General features: G+C 47.8%; 1 protein-coding gene across 2 annotated transcripts in view; it reads right to left on the bottom strand.

Moving 5' to 3' along the window:
• Positions 1 to 21203, bottom strand: part of LOC147430856 (hypersensitive-induced response protein-like protein 1) — a 78087-nt gene that overhangs the window by 19605 nt on the left and 37279 nt on the right. The window lies entirely within an intron of this gene.

Below are 21203 nucleotides of genomic sequence, written 5' to 3'. Positions count from 1 at the left end.
ACTCTATATCACAAAGGCACGAACTGTTACTATACGCTGCAAGACATATACTGAAGAATAACAAAAATCTTAAAAGTTTTGTGTGGTGCTTGAAAAGCAGCTTCCACAAAGCAGCAAGCTTTCACAACCACAATAGCAAGGCACCTTGGGCCTTGCCCACAATCCATACAACCACAGAACACTACCTAAAAAAGGTGCCGGATACAACCATTAAGAGTTGGAAACAGATGTTTACAATGGTGGAGAAGTAGAAGAAGCTCGAGGATATATAACATACGAAGTGGTATGATTGAGTGTTACCCTAGAATGATGGCATACATACAAGCAGGGGAAAAAGAACTCCTTGTGAGGTAAAAATAATAAAGCACTAATGATCTAACAACAGATGGAGCATTACTAAGCTAAACAAAAGTGGCGTTTTACGCTCCCCACTTTTATTGAATTTACTGCTACTTGTCTTGAACACTCCAAAAGAAGCTGTAATAGTAAGATGGTCCAAAATCTGTACAAGCCATAAAGCTTCAGTGCTAGTGTCAACTTAGCTTCAGTAGAAGAAAAGGCAGTGGTTTTTTGCTCGACATTTTCCATGATATGGGAGCATTACCAAAGAGGAAGTAATAACCAGAAGTGGATCTCCGTATATCACAACGAGCCCAATAAGATTCATTGTATCCAGCAAGAACATCACCGCTGGAATATAAATACCTTAGTCAATAGTGCCAAGAATACACTGACGCACTCGATAAGCTCCTTCTCAATGAGAGAGATGAGGCTAACCAGAAAACTAACTCGAGATACTCATGTCATAGCAAATATCAGCCAGTCGAGTGTTGAAATAAGCTGCATGTTCTCCACATCATCCACTAAATAAGTATCATTATTCTTAATTAGCTTGGAGTTTAGATCCATACACGAAAGTTCAAAGACAGGAGAGCAATGTTCCATACCTACTTTTTGCAACGATTTCTAAATACACTTTTTCTGAAAGATAAAATGCCGTCAGGCGACTACGCTACTTCCAAATCAAGAAAAAATGCAACAAACCAAGGTTTTCCATAGCAAAGGTAGCATAAGTTGAGTTTTCACCCAACTGTCAAGATCCTCCTCTGAACCTGAGTGTCACATGCACATGGCTCTGTGTGCCACGTGGACATCCTTCATCAACTTCCAGAGCCAATTTTCCACCTATCCCTAGATAGGAGTGTCTAGAAACCTCGCAGGATTAGTATCGGCAAGTTTGTGAGCCTGTTCGCAAGACTTGCATGTCCAAACGAGTCCATTAGATTAGGTTTTCCAATTTTGGAACCCCCTTGCATAAATGGATTGTACAAGCGTTTTGACAAATGTTATTACACTTCGCTGTGCAGCCAACATGACGAGCATGTAGGTCTAGGTTAGAGAAACGTGTCGGTCTAGTCCATTTGTCAAATGGGTCACAGAACGGCGATTTATCGCGAAAAGACTCCCATGTGCGCACATTTTCTCAATTTGGCACACCCGACATGGCACCTCAAATCCCCTATAAAAGAAGCCCATTGTCGAGCATTTTGCAACAAATTCGCCAACGCCAGAGGATCAGCCTAGCGTTTTGCAGAACAGTAGCCTCGCGTTTTTGCTTCCATTCGCGAGCCATCAGCCGGAGCAGCCATTCAGTCCAGCGTTTTCAGTTTTCAACCCATCTCCTCGCCAGGATCATGGTGGGTCTGCTAACGCTACCTCCTCCGCAGCAGCCCGGTACTTTGACAGCCCATTGAGCCTCTTCTCGCCCATTCCCTAGCCGCATCGAGTGCTCCCATCGCTGTCCATCATCAGCTCCATCATCATCTGCGTTTTCAGCCCTGCTTTGCACAATAGATCTGCTGCGCCCTTGTTTCCTCTCACGCAAATCAGCCCCTGATTTACCCCTTGGTGCTCATTAGCAGCCCCTCATCGAGATAGATCCAAAGGTGCATCAAATCAACCCCGGAGGTGCTTCATTTTGAAAAGTTACCACGGGGACATTCCCATTCAAGTCAGTAGAATCTGCACTTGAGGTATTGCATGCGCGTACATTCCATTTACGCATCAAAAGCAAATACCACATTGGCAAAGGTGTGGGAGGCCCTTGAGAGGGTTGGTTGGGACCCCATCAGGTGTCATTCTCCTTTTCTCTCTCTTTCTCTCTCTCTCTCTCTCTCTCTCTCTCTCTAAGGAAATGAAAGGAACCATCATTCAGGCTAAGTTGCAGCTATTAATGCAAGGAAAGAAGTAAAGATTTGCGGAAGTGTAAAACCTAGATCTTCACCATTTCAAATCCGCTGCACCTGACATTGGTATCACAGCTTTGTGATTTTGTGTTAATCCGCTAATCTTTGAAAAAATATATCTCTTGTGTTTGAGAGTATGTTGTAGCGTTTCGCCCAAGGACGCTTCTCTCACTCAGGGAAGTGCAAGACTTGCCATTGCGCGTAGGGCCGTGCGCCTTGAGCATAGGAAATGCAAACACTCTATGCAAGGGGTTACAGTTGTGGTGCGCCTGTAAGAAGGGAGATGACTTGGTGTGCGCGCTCGACCACCTCGTCATAAAGAAATCCTAGCATGGATATTTGCAATCATAAATTCTTCAACATGACAAATTACATCATTGAAGACATACACTGGAAACATGAAGATGTTGATTGCGATTATCAGGATTAGTTAATGGCCTATGACAACAAAGGAAGGCGCCATCCACATCAGCCTATTAGCTTTGGAGTTTTGGCATTGTTTGCACACCCATCTCTCCCATTTACTTGGAGAATTCCATCATTCCAGAAGAGGCATTTCATCGCCATCAATCTGTACACATCTTTGGCACCACATCGGGCAACATGACTCCATCTGGGAAAACCAAAGCAATCCAGCACTGCTACACATCCTGCAACCTCCATCGGGTTCCCCTTGGTGAAGAGAGGTCGGAGTAAACAAGGGTGAAGGACGGAGAAATCATAGACTATTGGGGTAAGCCGTTTAGCTTACACTCGATGCGTGACCAACCCCTAAAGCCGAGCATACCAATTATGCACCCTTATGTGCATGCATACATCCCACTACATAGAATTCCCTAATTATATGCTTCTTTATAGTCAAATGCTATTCACTATAGGCACGTGATATTTGAGCCTTCTCCCACATGTGATGAAAATCACTTTCTAACATTAAATACCACCTTTCCACTTTGAGCCTATATAAGGCCATATTACTTAGCTTCTATTTTGGCTCTTTTCATCTTAAACAATCAAGCGAGCCTATTTTCATTGAGTGCTCTCTCTTTAATTTGTTTGCTCCTTATTACTATAAAACTCTCACGACCATGAATGCAACTAACCCTTTTCCGCCTTGATTAATCAAACCTTACATAGACGAGGATCTAAGGCCTCCAGATACCCAAGATTGCCCCATACTGGAGAAAAAACAGCAAGCTTCTCTCTCAATCAAGTCCAGAACGGCACCGGATCAGCCAAATACGAGCATTCAAGGTGGTCGTGACACCTAGGGCTCTGATACCATGCCAAAGGTGGCCGCAGAAGATGCAATGAAGACAAAAACTCACTCGCGATCTGGTGGACACCTCGACTCCGATCTAGAACACTTGCAATGCCACACACATGAACAAGGCAGTTGTGGAGAAGAGAGATCATTGAGGTAGAAAGAGACAGGACATCTGAGAATGAGAGAGAGAGAGAGAGAGAGCTGGGAAAGGCTCTCCATGTTGATAACAAGCTGCTCATACAAGTGACCAAGGGTGGTCCGGCATAGAACTGGCATGCCCCAATGGATAGACCCAAGGTACACACAACTGCGACAGCTACAAACACTGCCAACTGCTCCTGCACATGAGACCACTGACACGGTCCCCACATGGGTACCACCTCCAACATGCTTTGAGAACATAGATCTGGTGCACCTCCTCCTGGCTAGATCTAGATTTGAATCTCGATCACGGATAAGAAACTCTGGCACTGCATGATCACAAGGCCTGTGTAAGGCCGCCCTAAGTAAACGTTGCATCGGAGAGATGATCTCCAAGCATTGCATCTACTGCCCATGAAAAACGTTGGGGCTGACCAGTTGAGCAGAAACGTTGAGTTGATCCACAACAAAACGCTGGCTGATTTGCAGCAAAATGCTAGCTGCCCTACAACTGGTATACAAGCCCTCTTGGGGCATCCAAGGGAGGGTGCCCCCCTCTAGGCTCTACTGCTATGTTGTTGTAAGAGGTGAGCCCCCCCCCCCCCCCCCCCAGCTCATATATAGGCCTAATCCCAGCCTACCCGACCCAGCCCTATACCTCCACGACCTAGGAAAAGTACCATAAAATAGGGGTAATGGAGCTTACATGGCCATGGAACCAAGCCAAAACCCAAGGCTTAACATGGCTAGACATATCCCGACATGAGAAAACAATCTCATACTCGTTGGGCACACAGCCACAAACAACCCTCACTCCCTAACACCCATCCTCGGGAGAAACTAGGAGCGACTCGACAAATCCCGAGAGATGCATGAACTTTAACACATCTTTACCACTCTCTCTCATTCCCTCTCTTTAGGGAAATAAATGGAACCATCCTTCAAGCTAAGTTGCAGTCATTAACGCAAGGAAAGAAGTAAAGATTTGTGGAAGTGTAAAACCTAGAACTTCACCATTTCAATTCCGTTGCACCTGACACTGAGACAATGATACCGCTTACATACAAGATAATGATACAAATATCATCATCTTTGAAAAGCACATAAAGGTGAGCATCAATATGTGCAAGCTCAAAACGCAAATAAATGAGAAAATTATCCATCTATAGATACCAAGCCCTGGGTGCCTATTCGAGACCATATAATGCCTTCTTCAACAACTAGAAGGATCCTCATAAGCATTAATGGCAAAACCAGGGCATTGTTTGTTCCACATAAACTTCCTCCTCATTCAACCTAACATCCATCTGATAAGCAGGTCATCCATAATGTGTAGCAAGTGCAATCACAAGACCTACAATAGTGAATCATGCAGTTACCAGTGGGAGTAAAAGTCTCATCAAAGTCCATTTGAGCATTCCCTTTAGCAACAAGGAAAACCTTGTACTTGTCTAAAGAGCCATCAAAATGAAACTTCACCTTGAATACCCACTTCATACCAATTACCTTCTTATGGGAAGGACAGCGTACAAGCCCCCAAGTAGCAGTGTCCTCAACCAAAATCTCAGCCATCATAGCCTCACGCCAATGAGGGTAAGACAACCTCCTCAGTGCAAATGTGACGCTTGTGTCTATAAACTAGAAGAGAAAGACTGTATATGATACAAGCCACCTTCTTGATAACCATGAGCCACACCAAACAAGTTTCTTCCATCAATGACTTCATCATCAAAATAGACTCCAAGACCTTTAGAAGTTACTTTAGATATGGAGAAAAGATTAGTTGAAGACAATCAGAAGGCTAAACATTCAGGGCTCGTTGCTGCTCCTGCGCGTTCCCCTCCCCCCTGCCTGCTTCTGCTCCCCCGCGCCATAGCCCCCCCTTCGCCCTCACCCTTGCGCTGCCCCTGCCTGCGCGCTGTCTGTCCGCGCGCGCTGCTGAGCTTACACCCAGCCTGCGCGCAGCCCCGCCTGCTGCCCCCCCTCTTGTTCGCTGCCCGCTGCCCTCGCCGCTCCAGCCCCTTATCCTCACGCCCCCCTCCGAAGGCCTCGTTTGAATTGCCTGGCAGTGGATTCTCAGTTGGTTTCTCCTTGCCGAGCTCTCAAGCGTTAGCCTTCTCGTCCGCCCTTCTCCTTCAGAGCAGCAGACACTAATGGAGGCTCATGCTCCACCCCAGAGGAGTCCCTCCGAAGCCCCCTCGCCCGACACCGCTGAGCCCACCATTCGAGTTGCTCTTTCACCGACAGAGCAAGCGAGCCTAGCCGCAGAGGTAGAGCGTCTGCAGGCGACCTCGTTCATTTGCAAGATTCTCGGCACCCGACCCAGCAGAGGAGAGCTGCGTGACCTTCTCCAGGCCCGCCTTCTCGCAGAGGTGGGCAAGATCTTGGATGTCCAGATTCTCGGACGGGGGTACTACCAGATCGAGTTCGAGACCTCCGAGATGGCTTCCAAGGTCATTGCTATGAGTCCACTGGCCATCTGAGCATCACGCGCGCACTTTCGACAGTGGCGACATGGTTTTGACCCGGCTTCGGATGTGCTAGTAGAGGAGGCAGACATTCCCATCTCAGTCTGCTTTCCGGGTTTACGGAGGGAGTACCTACCACTTCTCTCCAAGATTGGCTCCGCCATCGGGACTGTCCTGGAGACACCTCGTACGGCAGCATCAGTAGCTGCCAAGGCGGCTGGCATCCCCTTAGTTCGAGTTTTGGTCAGAGATACCCACACGCTCGCGAAGGTCATCCTTCTGCCTCGGGTGAGTGGGGGTTGGTTTAGACAGAGTGTGGAGTACTCGGGTCTTCCGAACCAGTGCTTCATTTGCAGACAGATGGGCCACCTAGCGAAGGCCTGTCCACGGAGGAGGCCATGACCTGCACCTCAGCCTTAGCCCCAGCCTGCCAAGGCTGGGCCGCAGCCACAACCAACGGCACAGTGCACAGATTCAGAGTCACCCTCCGAGCCTGAGGCTCCAGCGGAGGAGGGGTGGCAGCACGCCCGTGGCCGTCGACGCCAGGGGCCACAGCGACAGCCTGACACTCAGAGTGGCCCTCAGGTGCCTACTCAGCAGCAGTGGGTTCCCACGGGGAACCGCTTTGGTCCTCTTGAGCAGGAGGAGCCCCCTACGCCAGCTTCCACCTCCGCTTCACCCTCGCCAGCCGCCCCCCCATCAGAGTTCCCCTCCTCCTCCTCATCCCCCCCCCCCCCCCCCCCGCCCTCTGCTCCCGTCCACTCTCCACCTCGCCCCTCTACCTCTTTCGCCACACCCCGCTTTTCCTCCCCCCCGCCCCCTCCAGCTCCTTACCCCCCCCTCCTGCTCCAGTTCCACAGTCGACTCAGGAGACTGGTCCCTCGCCAGCGGCTAGGAGATCTCTTGGCAGCACCTCTGCCACGAGTCGCCTAGCGAGAGAGGGTGAGCCCTTCTTGCGGCCCCCTCTGCAGATTCAAACATCTTCCCTTGCAGCTATCCCTCGTGGTCTGACGAGCATTGACCTCTGACGCCGCTGGGATTTCTTCGACTACGGGTTCACTCGCTTTCTCGGCGATTCCGCAGTAGACCACGAGGCAGCCTGCTTCAGGGTCCATGCTTTGTTCCTCGCCGCTAGGGGGACAGAGGCCTTGGACTCAGCAGTTGGTTTCTCCTTCCCCCTCTGTGGTAGGACCGAGACAGAGTGGTCCCTCGACTCAGTGGTGGGATGGTTGCATACACAGGTTCTCGAGTTCTCTCACCACATGGGAGAACTTGGAGTTACAGATTTACTGCAGACATTGTGGCCACTGGCCAAGTTTGCGGTGACACCCCCAGACTCAGCAGGATGAAGGCACATTGTGGTGTACTTTTTTGCTGATACGCAGTGTTTGCCCTGCTATGTATACATTCATGAGGACTCCTGGACAGAGGAGGTTGCTTTACGCACGGCTCGCTTTGCTTGGGCTTGGACTAGGCACTCACTACAGTCTCGCCTATCTAGAGGACGCTCGGATGCGGATTACTCCCCATCCAAGCTAGCCTCGAAGATAGCCCGTCTTGCTGTTGCGGCAGCATCTGTTCTCTCTCCCTCCCCATGAGGATCGTCTCGTGGAACGTGCAGGGACTAGGTGGGCCCCAGTTTCAGCGACAGTAGGGCCGATTGCGTCAGGAGCTTCAACGTTGCCTTGTGGGAGGAGAGATTGATCTCCTTATGCTACAGGAGCACCATCTGTCTGAGAGCCGCATTCGGCGATGTGGTCAGATTTTGCGTGGACGATATGATACCTTTTGGTGGGCAGAGGGATTATTGTGCTAGGCAGGGCTCAGTGGATTACTATGCAGGTTCAGGGTGGTCTTGTGGGCTTCCTGAACATCTATGTGCCCAATGTGGCGAGTGCTCGTGCAGAGTTTTGGTCACAGATTGTTGAGCCTTTGCCACAGGCTGACCATTGGTGTGTAGGGGGGGACTTCAACATGTTGGAGGACCCTTTTGACAGGATTGGAGGCAGCCATGCTACTGTGCATGGAGTTGAGTTAGAAGCTTGGGAGAGGTTGTGTATGACTTTGAGGGTCTCGGATACATGGCAACACTCTGGCTTTGTGAGGCCTCTAGAGAGTCTTGCCTTCTCTAGGTCGGACCACAGAGTGGGTGGAGTGAATCTATCGCGGATAGATCGCTTCTACACTAGTGACCACTTCAGTGACTTGGGGGGATCACTGGGCATCCTGGCAGGGACATCCTTCTCGGACCATGCACCAATGATCCTCACAGTGGCAGACAGGCAGAGGAGTGGGAGCACGATGCTTCGCATCCCATAGCGGGTCTTGTTGGACTCAGCACTCAGAGAGGGGGTAGAGGCTCTTTGGACAGAGGGCATGGACAGCCAGGCTCTACCTGCAGACAGAGTGGCCTTAGGCCTAGCTCAGCTTAGCCATTTTTTTCTCCAGAGTCTCTGGCTCGTCGGGCTGCAGTGAGAGAGGAGGAGCAGCGTCTCAGACGAGGCATTGCTTCACTACAAAGGATGCAGGAGCAGCATCCAGACAGTCCATGGTTGGAGGAGCAGTTACAGCAGGCTCGACAGGAGCTTGCTTGCACAGAGGAGAGGCGTCATGAGTTTGCCTTTCACCGACAGGCATCTCAGTGGACTCAGGTGGGTGACAGAGTGACAGGTGCTTTTTTTGAGACAGTGGGACCTCGGCACTCGCATGCCAAGGTCAATCAGTTGAGGAGACCCGATGGGTCAGTTGTTTGTGAGCCAGAGGATATGCGTGCAGTTGCTACTGACTTTTACCATGAGTTACTGTCGGCTGAGCCCCAGTCAGAGCGGCAGGATGCATGCAGAGAGCAGGTTTGGGCACAGATGCCTTGTCTTGTGACTGAGGAGATGCGCCAGAGACTAGAGATGTCTCTTCAGCTTGAGGAGCTGCACACGGCTCTTAGGGCCCTACCTCGTGGTAGCTGTCCAGGTGAGGATGGGCTGACTCCCAGTTTCTTCTTGGAGTACTGGGACTTGCTTGGCCCAGATCTTTGTAGTGCCTTTCAGTACATTCTGCACACAGGAGTGATGCCGGATAGCATGAGTGAGGGCTTGATTTACCTCATTCCAAAGGAGGGTGGCTCCTTGGATGAGATTCGACAGTGGCGCCCCATCACCATCCTCAACTCAGCCTACAAAATTCTTGCCAAGGCTCTGAGTTTGAGGATTCAGCCACTTTTGGAGAGCCTTATACATGGGACTCAGACAGGTTTTGTCAAGGAACGCAGTATCCTTGACAACATCTTCACTTTCTGGGAGGCTTCTGCCCTGGCACGGCTCCGTGGGGAGGACCTTGTGATTCTTCTTCTCGATTTTGAGGAGGCATACGACAGAGTTGACTGGGACTTTCTAGAGGGCACTCTACGCAGGATGGGTTTCTCAGATGCTTGGATCAGAGGGGTGTCAGCTTTGTACAGACAGGCTCACAGTCAGGTGCTTTTGGCAGGAGGTAGAGGTGAGCGCTTAATGCTCACACGATCTGTCAGACAGGGTTTTCCTCTTGCCCCCTTTCTCTTTCTGTCCTATGCGGAGGCGATGAGCAGATTTTTGGTGTCACAGCAGGTTGGTCTGCGGGGCTTAGCACTCCCTATACGGGGAGATGAGCTTCTGGACAGTGAGTTTGCCGACGACTCAGCCTTGTACTTAGAGGGCCAGGAGGCCAATCTACACAGATGTGAGCAGGCTTTGGAGACCTTCTACTGTGCATTGGGCACACTGTTGGCAGTGCTCCTGTGCCAGATTGGATGCCAGGAGAGGGTTTCAGGTGGATTCCTCCAGGGACTGCAGTTCGGTACTTGGGTTGTCAGGTTGGTTTGGACTTGTCCCCCGAGCAGCAGATTGCTCCTCTTCTCCTGTCCATCAGGAGAAAGCTGTTACATTGGAGCTCAGCACGACTTTCGATGGCTGGTAGAGTAGTAGTTGCCAACCAGGTGTTGTTGGCGACTATGTGGTACATCACTTCTTGCTGGATCTTCTCGAGTTCTTGTATCAGCCAGGTAGAGAGGCTGATCAGGAACTTCCTTTGGTCAGGTCGTGACACTCAGATTGCCCGAGCCAAGGTGGCTTGGTCGGTCATCACACTTCCTTGTTCTCAGGGAGGGCTTGGGATCATTGATCTAGCACAGCAGAGCAGAGCCCTTCTTGGGAAGTTCGTCGTTAGAGGACTTCTTCCAGGCGAGCAGCCCTGGAAGGAGTTCTTGCTGCAGAGGCTTCGTGCCAGGGTGCCTCAGTCAGGAGGCCCTTGGCAACCTTCGACCAGATGGATCTTTACAGAGTTGCGCCGAGTTGGTTTGAGTAGGAGACTGGAGGACCGATTCGCTGTGAGTCTGCTTCGATCTTGGGAGCTCTTACGGTGTGGCCTAGAGCAGAGACAGCTGACGTGCACGGAGGAGCGCCTACGGCAGCCCCTCATCTGGAACCCCATGGTTAGCACTCAGAGAGGCCACTTGGTTGGGAGTTGGCCTCATGTTTCTTGGGGTCCCATGGCAACAGGTCCAACGCGTTCTCTAGGTGACTGGCTTGAGTTCACAGGCTTGTCTGAGGAGGTGCAGGGTGTCCAGCTACTACAGGGCATGAGAGGGGTGCAGAGCATGTGTCAGGACATCTCAGAGTCAGTTCTAGCTTAGTGGCTCACGCCTCTCGAGCTAGTAGCACCCCGGTGGATGGGAGCCTTCACACGACTGGAGGTTCTCATTTCAGTCAAGGCCTGCTCAGAGACTGTCCCAGCCCTGTTCTTCGAGCTTCAGGGTGGGGGACGATTACAGCGAGTTGCAGTAGAGGCCCCGCAGATAGCAGAGTGTTGTTTCTAGAGGATCTGAGTTGTGGGCATCTGTGGGAGGACTTGCGTCATAGACCCTGACCCAGCAGCTCTTGAGACTGGACACTGGAGGCTATGGGCTTGGGAGTGTTGTCCATTGGCACGAGTACAGTGGGATCCTGGTGAGTGGCTATGGAGGGACCCTTTCTCTTCTGCAGACCGCCTAGGAGTCCCCTTCTTTCAGTACACTGTTCGGCTTGGACGTCATATACTTGCAGCACAGAGAGAGGCCCGCCCCGCTGCAGCACGTCATTGGCAGGAGGAGGGCCTCACAGTCGAGTTCTTGGTAGCCTTTTGGCAGAGGCTGTGGGACTCCAGACAACCAAGGCGCGTCACTTTGTTCCAATGGCTGGTTGCACACAGAGCCACAACCGTAGGGAGCTGGCTTGTGCATAGTGGTCTCTCGGCCGCATGTGCTGCCTGTGACCAGTTGGTGGAGAGTCAGCGTCACTGTCTTTGGGACTGTTCCTCGGCCCAGCAGGTGTGGCTACGAGTTCTTCGGCTGATGCCTGCCCTCTCCAGTCTCCACGGCTCGACAGTACACTTGGGGGGCAGCGGCTTGGTCCACCCTCACGGGCCCAGCACTTCAGTTTGAGCTATCTTCCACCAGCAAGATGATAGTGATGTAGGGGGGGGCGACCTACACTTCAGCCTGCTACAGAGCTTACTCCACAGGAGTGGTGCAGTGAGAGAGGAGTGTTGGGAGCTCATCAGTGGCCTAGCTCTCTGGTTCATCTGGCGGGCCCGCTGTTTCCGCATCTTTGAGGCTCGCCCTGTGCCACCAGCAGAGACTGTTCGTGACTTTTGGCTAGAGCTGATCCATACTCTCAGAGGACAGCTTGAGGGACTACAAGGCAGCTCCGACCGCATGCGGGAGCGTCGCGAGGCTTTCCTTCGACTCTGGCGCCCTCGGCCTTTCTACACCATAGTCCAGGGGGTGCCTAGATGGCACTATTGTCCACTTGTGTGGCTCTTCCCTCCTCCCATCTCTTGATTTAGCCTCATTGTATATATGCTGTTTTTTCATTGGGAGAGTCTCCCCATCATGCTTGTTGTAGCCCTCTCTTGCAGAGGTGGATGTAGCCCTATGGGCAGTTTTCAGTAACTAATAGAGGGATCTTTTTCTCGGGGAAAAAAAAAAAGATTAGTTGAAAGCACATGTAGCACATCAATCAAGACAACCGGACAATTCCATGTCGTGTGAGAAGTGTGAAATATGTGAGAGGATGTCCCACTATCACCCACTCACTCTTGACCACGGCCTCAGGCTGTGGACGGTGCAATCACCACGAGAGAGAGAGAGAGAGAGAGAGAGAGAGAGAGAGAGAGAGAGAGAGAGAGAGAGAGAGAGAGAGAGAGAGAGAGAGGCACAACCAATGTAAGCAACCTTTGTAGTTCCTTCTTCTTTGGATTTTTCCTTGCCTTCTTTTGCTATTAGATTCTAGAAATTGCCTTTGATTTCAAATATAAAAATTCTTTGAGAGATCTCGTTTAATGAAACATTTCTCCATTTATCCACAAAATGTGCACTGACGAGGTTCTTTGGAATCTTTGGTGGGTGGGAAGGTTTGTGGGTTTAAGATTCCTTCAAGAATTTTCCTTTTCCTTTATTGTTCCTTTCGTTTCAGCAACAAAAGCATCTCTTTTCTTGTCATTTAGAGAGAAATTTTTCATAAGAGGGAAAGGGAAGGTCACAACATGATGACATAGCATGAATGGACTTAACCAAGGGACAAGCCAACCAAATAGAGTAAAAGCTGGCCGGAAGCAAAACCCAACGCCCAAGTCTGAGCACAATTGCCCGTGAAAACACGGTGTAAATCATGGCCCCAATCACGGGGGTGTACAACCTACTGATGTGGCATAGGGTACGGAGATGCCAACGTGGCTGATTTTATGTTGGGGAGATGCTTTTGGGTGCCACATGATGAAAGCATATGACTTCACCCTTTTAAGCACCGATTATTGATCAGATGGTTTTCATCTACTTCTAGCACTACTAAAAAAAACTGATTTTAGTCACTTTTGGCGCTTTTGCCAATTGTCTGTAAAAACAAGGCCAAGGTACCACCAATATTCAGATTGCGACCCTAGTTGTATCAAATCTATGAATGTAATCACACTAAAACAGACAATGCATCAAAATAAAAAATAAAAAAATAAAATGCATCTAAGAGTGGAATTCACTCACTATATGTCTCTTGTCTACAATGATATACCAAGTTCATATATATATACCTAGATGAATCCAAGATAAGCCCAGATTCACCTTTAAAGGAAAGTGCAAGGTATAGACCCATGGTAGTCACCCACAAGTTCAATTTATTGTTTTTGGTTTAGTTCTGTGATGTTGCATTACTTTCCAACCTTGTAAGGTGATTCACTAGTTTCAGTGGTATCAGAGCTCATACAATTGTTCTTCTCATATTAATCCAATACAAAACTGCAGCAATCAAACATGGAAGCAATACCTAATCATCAAGAACAAGAGCAGTACAAGTATGTGGACGAGGAAATGGAAGAAGAGCGTGAGAACTGTCACAAAGTGATGACGTGGCATGCCCAACTAGAAGAGAAATGGTCAAGTGGACAAGAGAAACAGAATACAAAAATTTTAAACTCAAGAAGCACCGGCCGAGGGGCATAAAAACCCTAATAAAGTCAAAAGCCTGAACTCTGGACAAGTTTTCGTAAAACGCGCTAAATAATGACATAGCAGGCTTTATGGAAATTTTGACGTCGCACGCTATACGGACATTCGTAAAACGTGATGACAATGCCACATGGTAGCCTGTACGGATTTTCGCGTTTTGTGTTGGTTGATTACCTGGCAATTTTTCGTGGGCTTTTGAGTAAAGTGCTTTTGAACATGATGCTTTTGGGGCTCTACTTTTGAGCATCTCTTGTAATGTTTATAAGGACACTTGGGGCCTCACTCTGTAGAGCATCTGGATGCACAGTCTGAGAGCAGAGAGGACCCTCGAGAGTTGTACTGTTGCGAGCATAATAATAAAGAAAAACCAAAAGGGTCACTAACCTTTGGGGCCAATGCATCTGGGTGCAGAACTCCGCCGTGCCATGTTGACTCTCTCTCTCTCTCTCTCTCTCTCTCTAAGTTCAATGATTTTGTAGCTTGTGTTGCTATTGATTTCTCGCTTGGAGTGTCCAACCCTGTATCAATGGTATCAGAGCTCAGAAAGATTCTTCTACTATGGAGGATTTGATCCCTTCTGCAACACACATAGGTTCTCGAGGAGAATCTGACAGAGCAGTGAAGATTTTGTTTGTCAAAGGATCTTCGTGTCCCTGCCCCAGACTTATTAGCCACTCTTGCCCCGGACTTGATAAGCACTCCCACCCTTAGTCCATCGCGCATCTGGCGCGCTCCTGCATCATCGCTTTGTCTTAAGGGCCATCAAGGCATGAAAGAACCAGAGAGCGGGGGCCACCTTGAAATGCCAGCCACATACAAAATTCCGGCGGGGGAGTTTGACAGTTCAGAGTACAAACATTGACCGCAGGTTGACACGTGTGAAAAGATTAATTAAGTACTCCCAGAACCCGAAATATGTGAAGCATTTGAAGACTTACCCGATGGATGAGATTCACGCGAGATGGCGAGAGGCCATTGATTCTCCTCTTAAGGTTGGGAAGAAAGCTGAAACGACAGTCGAGTGCAGAAAAAGAGGAAATTGTACTCACAAAAAGAGCTGGATAGAGCTCTTGACAAGAAGATGAACAGGATAATGAAAGGCTTGAAGCACTCTCGGAAGAAGAGGAAATTGGCGGATATCCCCGGTCATTTGGGCCGGATGTCGAATTTCGAGGTGGCAAGCAGATCCTCGAAGCGTGCTTGTTTCGAGGATGACTCAGATTTTTCTTCGTCTTCAAAAAGTTCCGACAATTTGTTATCCTCTAGTTCTACCGAGGATGAGAAAAGGCGGAAGAAGGGGAGAAAAGAAAGGAAAGCACATTTCTGAAAAAGTCTAGAAGGCATGGGAGGCCATCTAGCAATTCAGAGGAGGAGAGCTCGTCTTCTTCTGATAGTGAGCAGATAAGAAGTTTGTACAATAGTTTGGCGTTGCCTTCTCTGGAGGACAGTTCTCCTAATACTCCAAGGTGCGAAGGGCGGCATCCTACTTGAAAGAAACTGCACAGTCATGGTGTTCTACTTTGTTGTTATGTAGAGAAGAACCTGCGACGTGGGTAAAATTCAAGAAAATTTTCACGTCAACTTGGATATCCGACGAATATGAAAGAGATGTCATCATGGCTTGGCATCATTTGAACATGACTAAGAAAGATACATTGGATGACTATTGCAAGAAGTTTTGGGATACTTATTTGCCAGTGTCTTCGTTTTGGAAGATTACTTTGAGGGACCAGATCGAGCGGTTTTAGTGTGGTTTGCCAAAAGAGATTCAAGAGTATTGTCTGAAACAGAAGTCTGACTCTATTCAAAGACTTATGGGTAAGCAAGGATTTAGATTGCATGCCGGCTCATTGACTTATCCTACGGACATGATAGTATCCACGTCACCTGGGCAAGAGTCTTCCAGTGAAGAGAATGAATCAGGGGAACCGGATGACGGCTCATCACAGGATTTCGGAGCAGTAAGAGAATTAGATGGTAGCACATCCGAGGGTTCCGACGAACCAAGAGAACCAGATGCAAGTTCATTAGAGGATTTGGGAGAAGAACAGGGATCAGGTAAAAGAGCATCTCAAGGTTCTAACGATTGAGACTGACGTGCCAGAGGACGGGAGAGGCTAGCGAGGCCACCCATAGGTCCCAGGGAAAGAAAGGGAAGGGAATCAGGTGATAGATTAGAGAATTCCACAGATCCACATTAAGGTGCCAAGGACAGGGAGGCCAACAAGGCTACCAACAGGTCACAACACACGAGAAAAGAACAGAAAGTTAAGCTTGGTCCATTGGATAATTTGGTTGAAGGTACTTTTTGGCCATCGATGCACATTGCAAAGTGGATGGAGGAGGAGAACATTGCAAATTCTCTTCAGAGAGAGCTATACCTTGACGCTTTTGGGTTATTAGCAGTGTCTATGCCAAAAGTTACCGATGAATCAACAGGTTAAATCTGGTGCGGTGTGGGCTGCACAAGAGGGGAGCCACTCCACTCCTTTGTCACAGATTGCCTACATTGAATGAAGTCACTAATTTCTCTTTGAGATTTTAGGGTACTGACGGGCTGACAATATTTTGCAAAATGACTTTATGAACTGTGTGCACCGAATTTGAGATTTTCTTAGTTGAATTGAAAACATGTGTTGTTTCATGTGTGTATTGTTAGAGACATGTAGAGAAAGATGAAAGGTTTGCAGCATTTTGTCTGATGAATGATTTGAACTTATAGACATCTGTTAGAGATCCGCGAGATCTGGATGTGATGGCTAAGTTAACTAAATGAGATTCTAGTGCATCAAGATGTCTATCTGGATGAGATGACTGGATACTGTTGTAGGTGCATCAAGAGTTCCAGAAGGATGAGATGGTTGCACAATGATCTAGGTGCATCAAGAGTTCTGAACGGAATGAGATGGCTAGATTGAATGATTGAAACAGTGTCCAATGTGAACAAGAATATGATGGTGGTGTGATGACAATGGCGGCACGGCCAAGTAGGGCAATCTGAGGCACAACATAATCCTTTTGATGTTGGAAAACGAAGTCAATATCCTTATGAAGTATCCTCTTGCCTTCTTTAGAGATCCACTCTATGCAAAGTGTATCAAGATTAAGCCAACAAACACAAGCGATCAGATAGTGGAAGGGGTGATCAACCCTTGGCCGAAAATAAAAGATGGCAAGAGCCACCAAAGCATAAAGCAATTAGAACCGACTCTCTCAATGGCTAATCAATAGATGCGACAACACATGCAAACGATACAATAGATGCAACAAATACAACAGATGCAACAGATGCCACCCTACATGGGATTCTTGGCAAGAATCCAACGGTTTCAATTCGGAGGCCTAAAGTCGGTTCAAAATGCCTCCAGGGGTATTCGAAGTAGGCACAAGGATAGGCACCATAGACATGGATGGGATTCAAAGAATTGTGTGCTTCTCTTGGTTGACACCAACATATGAAGCACAAATTTTGACTGCTTAGAGCCACCGATGGATGAAAAAAGACAAATACTCTTCAATTGTACAACCAAAGATTTCAAAATACATTTTTACCAGCAACTTCCTTCAAGTAGCCTCCTTCAAGAGCAGATGGAGATGAGGGTTATCCCTTGTGTTACTGTAACAAACTGCTGACGTATCAAAGCCTAAAGAATGGAGCCAACTTACAGATGATGTGGCTGCCCGAGAGCAAAAACCCTAACCCTAATTTCTGCTAGAAACCCTAACTGCTGAAACCCTAATTCTGGAAACCCTAACCCTAAAACCTGCAAACCCTAATTCTAGAAACCCTAAGAAGAACAAGCAACAGAAGAAGAAGTCCTACCAACTTATGGGGACCCCGTCCAATGGGGCCCCAAGTGACATAAAGGCATTAAAAATAAAACAGAACACACTCAAAAGACTTTGCACATCAAAATATGATGATGTGGCACTTGTACGGGACGTCCCGGAATTCGCAGCGGATTTTTAGGAAAATCCCGAAATTTTAGGAAAGTGATTTTTTGGGGTCAGCTTTTTATATTTGATGCTTTTAGGCTTTGGCCCTTTAAATATGAGCCTTGGGGGCCCTCTCTGGCACTTTTTAGCGTGCAGATTGTAGAGCAGGTGCTCCTCGGCTCTTGTACTTTGTGATACGGCAGTAATATAAAGAAATACCGAAAGGGGCACCAAGGTTTGGGGCCAATACTCTCTGGGGTGGAATTCCGCCACTCCGTGTCGCGTGTCGTCTCTCTCTCTCTTTCAGTTCGGTTGTTATTGAAGTGCTAAAAGTGTGTTCAGTCTGTTCTTTTCTATTGGCACGTGGTGCCCGCCTTGTGACAGTGGTATCAGAGCATCAGGCGTGTGCTTTTCTGAAAGCATACCGGTTCTACAAAAGAGCAGATAAAGCTATTGGAATTGAATTATATTTGAGTTATTAGCCACTCCCACCCTTACTTCATCGCGCATCGGGCGCGCTCCCGTCTTCATCGCAGAGTCTTACAGGGCATAAGCCAATTAAGATCACTTGCAAGAGAAGGATCCAGATTTGTTTCAAGTCATTGTTTTTTTTCTCAGAAGCAGTGCCATGCAGATGTTGATGTCTACACTTACCAAGCAACATACTCGAAGTACTTGGCAAGCTTTCAAGAAATTTTTTTGCCCGAAGTTATATGGTTTCTGACATCTTCCTTAGGAGTGCAACTTCTGGCAGAGTGAGGTATCCTGAAATGCTTGCCATGGAAACCCTAGCAGATTATAACTTGAAGTTTCTCGACATCTCCCAGTAGATGTCTCTTCACGAGCAGATGACCTTGGAGGTTTAGAGTGATTGCTATCTCTTGGGACTACCATCACCGCCAAAGAAACACTGTCTGTCCAAGATTTGATGGACCATGCCGTGCTCGGCTGCGACCTCATGGAAGGAACCTAACCCTAATTTTTGGTGCAGGTTTCACGATGGAAAGTCCATCGACTTTTCGAGCTCGACTGATGTCGAGATTGCTTTTTAAGTTTGAGTTTTGTTTGATCTTGTTTGGTGATACTGTTTGGAATTTGTTTGAAATGGATGGTATCTGTTTTGAACCTGTTTTGGTACCGAATTGAATTGTTTGACTCTGGTTTGATACTGGTTTCAATGATTGGTGATTTTACTCCCGGGTGGAGAAGTGAGAAATACTGTTTTGCTATTGTTTGAACCTCGGAACGACGCAGGCCGATGCTTGGGGAGCGTTTCATTGTATGTTTGAAAACCTCCGAACGACGCAGGCCGATGCCTGGGGAGCGTTTGGTTGTATGCTTGTAAAATAATTGTTGTTATGACTCCCGGCCCGGACCTGGATGGTTATGCGGGAGGAGTATTAAGAAGTCTGAGCAGTGGTTACTCTCACCACCTCCAAACGACGCAGGCTGCGGTCTGGGGGGCGTTTGGTTGTAAAAGGCCTCTATATCTCCCGGCCCAGACCTTTTTAGGTTATGCGGGAGGAGTGATGAGAGATTCGTTGAATATCTCTCGGCCCGGACCTTGTTAGGTTATGCGGGAGGAGTGTTCATCGGCGTCTTTATGTTTCTATGTCTTGTAACATGCATATGTGAGCATTTGTGTTGCATTGTGATGTTCCAACCACTGAATATTCCTAATTGGATGAGATTGCCTGACTATGTAATTTTAGTGCATCAAGACAATGAGACCCGTGGAAGATCAGTACGGTCTGGGTGTGATGGCTAATTTTACTACGCCGGAATATCAAGAGTTCCGATCTGGACGAAAGGAGAAGCTAGCTCCTTGATCAAAACAGCCGATAGGAGCAGCTAACTCCTTGATCAGAAGAGCAGAAAGGAGAAGCTAACTCCTTAATAAAAAGAGCAAATTGATTGTCCCTCGGAATGACCCTCAGAAACTTTTAAGCTAACTTGAGTTGTTTTGCAGATGACGATTACTCTCTTTTAAGAAGGGGAGATGTAACAAACTGCTAACGTGTCAAAGCCTAAAGAATGGATCCAACTTATAGATGATGTGGCTGCCCGAGAGCAGAAACCCTAACCCTTATTTCTGCCAAAAACCCTAACTGCTGAAACCCTAATTCTGGAAACCCTAACCCTAAAACCTGCAAACCCTAATTCTAGAAACCCTAAGAAGAACAAGCAACAGAAGAAGAAGTCCTACCAACTTATGGGGACCCCGTCCGATGGGGCCCCAAGTGACATAAAGGCATTAAAAATAAAGCAGAACACACTCAAAAGACTTTGCACATCAAAATATGATGACGTGGCACCTGTACAAACGTCCCGGAATTCGCGGTGGATTTTTAGGGAAATCCCGAAATTTTAGGGGTCAGCTTTTTATATTTGATGCTTTTAGGCTTTGGGCCTTTAAATATGAGCCTTGGGGGCCCTCTCTAGCACTTTTTAGCACGCAGATTGCAGAGCAAGTGCTCCTCGGCTGTTGTACTTTGTGAATCGGCAATAATATAAAGAAATACCGAAAGGGGCGCCAAGGTTTGGGGCCAATACTCTCTGGGGTGGAATTCCGCACTCCATGTCGCGTGTCGTCTCTCTCTCTCTCTCTCTCTCTCTCTCTCTCTCTCTTTCAGTTCAGTTGTTATTGAAGTGCTAAAAGTGTGTTCAGTCTGTTCTTTTCTATTGGCACGTGGTGCCCGCCTTGTGACAGTTACAGAGGTCTTGCCTATGGCAGAAAGCCTTTAGCTACAAAGTATGATGACCCATGCAAAGGATGGCTATGCATTGCCCTCTGGAAAATTGATGATTCAAGGCAAAGAGTTTGATGAAAAATTACAAAGCAAGTAAAAGAAGAAAGCATTTGGCAAGCGGGAAGCCGAATCAACCAAATCAAAGTCGGTTTCAGAACAGAAATTGGATGGTTCAAGCAAGAGAAATGTTTCACTTGTGGAGAACATGGCCATATCTTTGCACAGTGTCTTACCAAGGAGGACGACAAGACCCCTAGCTAAAAGAAGGGGAAGGCATAAGCAGAATAAGTGTCTATCAACACATGATTTTAGATACTTTTTGTAACTTGTCTTCTTGTTAGAAGACAAGTTTCTGAAAGATTCATACTTTTAGTTTGTATAAGTAGAAAGGTTATGCAGTTTGCAAGGACTTTTGAACAAGGTACATAACAAAATTGGATAAAGAAAATTTGTTGATGAAATCAACCGGTGCAAGAAAAAGATGATTCCCTAGTGAGCTACTCGATTTGACAGGTTCAAAGAGGGCTAGCCAATAGGACTCCTGGAATTTTGGATTGGAGGGGCACAACTCAGCACATATTCCTCCGTGGAAAAGATCTTGTCTTTGATACCCTAATTAGAGAAGCTTCTCTTAGTAGAGCTCAACACACGTATTCAATCGTCGAGTCTAGTGTAGTGTCCACTACGTAAGGAGAGCCACTCCACTCTCTAAAGCAAATGCCAAGATTGTAAATGGAAGTCCTGTGGATGTGTCATTTTAGCATAATCATAGGATATTGCAGCTGACGGTATTCTGCCTAAGGACTTCTATGAGAAGAAAGGCTACAACATCCTGTCTCGAGAGCACTCACGAGAGCAATGACTTTAGTTCATCAAAGACATCCTTACAGA

This window comes from Adiantum capillus-veneris, chromosome 21, assembly GCF_014529385.1.
Source record: "Adiantum capillus-veneris isolate H3 chromosome 21, ASM1452938v2, whole genome shotgun sequence".
In the NCBI taxonomy this organism is placed as follows: Eukaryota; Viridiplantae; Streptophyta; class Polypodiopsida; order Polypodiales; family Pteridaceae; genus Adiantum; species Adiantum capillus-veneris.
Note: the sequence above shows the minus strand (reverse complement) of the source record. Positions and strands in the feature narration are given on the sequence as shown.